The 4091-nt window shown below is 39.3% G+C and overlaps 1 long non-coding RNA gene across 1 annotated transcript; it reads left to right on the forward strand.

Annotated features, from left to right (window-relative positions):
- The first annotated feature begins 222 nt into the window (after positions 1–222).
- Positions 223–1869, forward strand: LOC146960133 (uncharacterized). Its single transcript, XR_015035513.1, has 3 exons — positions 223–290; positions 758–827; positions 1618–1869. It is a non-coding gene; the product is annotated as an uncharacterized LOC146960133 (long non-coding RNA).
- The last annotated feature ends 2222 nt before the right edge of the window (positions 1870–4091 follow it).

Here is a 4091-nt window from a genome sequence, read left to right on the forward strand (position 1 = left end):
GAAAATGTGTGTGAAAAAGTTGCTAACTATTTTATATCACAGAACTATTGCTTGCCTTATACAACGAGTAATTCAGCACCTTGCCAATAAAGGTATTCAGAAACTGAACTACTTAAGAGAAAATCCATATGAACTGGTTCGGTTGGATTAATGTGTGCTGTTTTTTGTTTATTTCAGATTTGCAGCAAGTTCTGATGTGTAAACCAAGGAACTGTTGTGGACATTTAGAGCAGCCGTGCCAGGAAAAGGGACAAGACAGGGAGAGACGCTTGGCTGTTCTTGATGAACAGGTGAATTCATGTTATAAATATCATGTAATTTTGATTATGGTTCAGGGTTACCTGAGCAAGCCCTTAAAGGGATAGTTCACCCAAAATTGAAATTTCTCTCCTTGTGTCGACTAAGGGCTGGGAGAAGTTTCAGAGTTATCTGTCGCTTCTCTGAGTTACAGGGGGTCTTGGCATAGCAGTGCATGTCCATATAACGGTTGCAAATGGATACCAACTGTCTTCGTAACAAAAAGACACACCAAAAAACATCCAAATACCTCCATAGTGCTAATGTCCCTCTTGTATTGAAGCCCCGAAATGCGATATTGTCCTGAAAAAAATTAAATCTGTCTGTCCTCTTCCCGGTTCGTCCAAATTTGATGGATGCCACCCCAATATAAGACCTAAGTTTAAACTAGTCACAAATTAATCTCAGCTGCACTGTTTTTAACCAAATGTCCTATGGCTTTCCTGTGTCCAATTTCCAGACATCACAATGCATCAAAGCAGAGCATGTCTAGACCTCAGATTTCAGAGACACTTTTCCTGAAACGCCTGGTGAGTACAGAATGTCTGTTTTTATTTTTGGTCAACCATGAGTGCACATTAATTATCATGCACATATAATTCTCTATGCCATATTGCTTTAGAATATAGAAAAGATGAAATATCCACACCTTGGATTGTAGCTCCCAAAAAACCGTATTAATCACCAACGCCCCATATATTTTTGCCTTCCACCTACAGTAGCGTAACCCAGCTTAATGGCTGAGAGCCTCCTTTCTCCCTGGAACACAAGTAATTTATTTAACCAGCCATTTAATTTAAGGTTGAATATGGAGTTTTACCAGAATACCACAATCTATTGATCATTGTAGGCAACAACAACAGAAGAATAATTCCTGCAGTCCGTTGCCAGACCGCTGCTTAGTGTAGCACACTGTTGCTTGGGACGCCGCTCTGACCAGAGTAGCACAGAGAAAAACTATTTAGGATATTTCATTTCATTTATTAGTTTATTTCATAGGGACAGTGCACCACTAATCAACAGAGTTAAAAGAAAACTGTAAGTGGGGCAGAGTTAGCCAACAAGGCTAGTTACCTGATGTTTCATTTTTACCGCCATTGAACAGCTTCAGACTATTGTGATGTTAGATAAATGACTTGTAGCTTGTTACAGGGATGAATAGCAATTAGAATCACAGGCAAAAAAACTGTATAGCACAGTAACTGTACACTACAGGTTTACTCAGGCTGAGACACAAATTTAAAATTACACGCTGACATAGGTGTTTAGTTATCTTAACAGTGTTTATATTGAATTTGGTTGAATTTCTGCTTTCAACAGGACACCGATCCAGAAGACAGACAAACAAAAGGGGTCCAAATGGGAGTGCTCACCGTGTTCGTGGATGGTGCACCGGCCTCGCTTCAAACTGTTAACAGCATTGCTGTGGTGTTGCTGTAGTGCTTTTTGACTGTGTTGTGGTTTGGACTCTTTTAACAAGTTTGGCCACACCAGTCTGCATCTTTTTGTTTGTGGGTGCAGTGTACAGTACTTGCACTAGATAGATTTAATCATATTTGCTGGAATATTGCATTAAATGTTTAAATAAAGATGTTTTACTTAACTAGTATTATTTGTATTTGTATTATTTGTTGTTTTAGTTGCCACAACTTGAGAGTATTTATAAGTACAACTTGAATTTTTGAGTTTTGATGCATTTGAAAGGTAACTTATCTGAAACAAAAATAATAAGTTGAGACTACTAAATTTTAAGTGTTTAAAAAACTCAAAATTTGAAGTTATCTTTAAGTTAATTTACAAGTTATCTCAACAAAAGATAATTTGTTGGCTTAACTTTATGTGGTTTTATTCAAAACTTGAGAGTTTTAGTTGGACTCAAAACGCAAAAATCTATTGCAGCCAGTTACCTAGAATTTTTGAGTTTTCACAGCCCTTTATTTTTTACGGTGTGGTGAAAAGCTGTGACAGTCTATAATGGTGTTGCAGTGTGGCCTGCAGATGGTTAACAATGTCATGCGATTAATCAAGAAATTCAGCTTTTAGAGCATTTTTATGTGAACTGCATGTTACTACATTGAGTACATGTCATGCTTATATGGATAAAGCACAGGCAATTTGAAATGTAATCCACTCTCTGGAGGACTAACAAGGATTCTGTTCCAATTATTTACACTGCAGAGCTTTCATTATATTGACATGCACAATGTTAAATCAATGAATATGTCTGCACATTCTGCACTGAAGAGCTGATGTGTTCATAATCTCTGCAGGTACATGTGGAAGGACCTATGTATAGTACAACCCCACCCAAAAACATCCAGAATCTGGGATGACACCAAATGTCCTCTTTTACCTGCACATGTCCATATTTCACATCCTGCCCGAGGTGGGGTGGGGGTTATGAATTTATGAATTGTCTGGTTTTCATTGTTTTTCACAGGACCATTAAGAATGTACTTAAACTGACTGGTGTTTTCCACAGGATACTAAGGTATTTTGTTGTGTGGGAGCAAATCAGAGCAGCTTTGCCTCACATTCCTATGGCTGCAGCGTGGGTTGGCCCCGGTAGCTCACCTGGTGGAGCCAAACCTCTCAGGCTGAGTCCTTGCAGCGGCCCAGCCCGGGCATAAGTGCAGCTATACAGAAAAAAAAAACCTCACTGCAGTCCCTGTTGGGACAAATTTGTTATTGGTTGATTTTCTAATATATAAGTGTTTCTATCATTATTTCATTCCAGAGGTTTTTATTTATTTATTTTTTGCACCATTAGGACATTGGGACTGTTGAATCACCTCTGAGAAGCAACTTGTGTCTCTGGTTATATATTATTTAACTTGTATAAATGTGTTGCATAATCCATACAGAGGAGGCAAACTTCAAGTATCTCAAGACGGAGCCTCTGACCACCACCATGATCATTCATACACATTCATACGAGGCAGGGTGGGTAAGGTGTCTTGCCCAAGGACACTACGACAGAGACTGGGAGAGAGCGGGAATCAAACCACCAATTATTATTGACCCGCTCTACTGCCTGAGCCACTGCCGCCCCAAATGTGCTTGTATGTGAGTGCAAGTGAGTGTGAAAGCCAACGAGAAGGTGAATTACCTCGCTGCACACGACTCTTGCAGTGAAACAACGTTTTTTCCTTTTCAAACTGTAAAATATTTATGGTTCATAATGAAACTGTGGTGAGACTAATTAATCTGTGACAGATGATGCCAGTAGAGTGGGCGGTCCTTTAGAGAATGTCAGTAGGGTGGATGGACCCTCATTGTGACCAGGATACATTTACAGTCACAGTGCAAATGGGATGTGGGCTCATGAGGCCCACACTGCCTCTGAATGTGGTCTTAGTTATCAGATCTCAAATGCATATTCAATGTGTTCATTGGTCCACTCATCATTGGATTACCTGAGAGAGATTTTAACAACACTCTGATGGGTCGAATAAAAGTGCAAGAAGTGCATTTTCTGTGGGCCTTCAGTGCTCTATCTTACCTGAAGTCCTTGCACTTCACCTTATTGAGTAAGCAAAGTGCAAACCTATTCAATATGGCACTTTTGCCTTATTGAATATATCTAGTACTTACATCAAAGTCTCCTGCCGGCTGAAGGTTTAGTGACGCTCCTCACTTGCAAGTATGATGATGTCAAATGATATATTTATAATGTCATTATACCACGATGTTGTGCCATGTCATGTCATACTTTATTACTCCACTTTCCAAGCTGTCTATGGGGAACAGTATACGACATCATTGTAGGTGGAAGAAAACTGTAGTTTTTTTCA

The sequence above is a fragment of the Trachurus japonicus genome, unplaced genomic scaffold, assembly GCF_045865225.1.
Source record: "Trachurus japonicus isolate A0001 unplaced genomic scaffold, Traja_1.0 AP030679.1".
Lineage (NCBI taxonomy): Eukaryota > Metazoa > Chordata > Actinopteri > Carangiformes > Carangidae > Trachurus > Trachurus japonicus.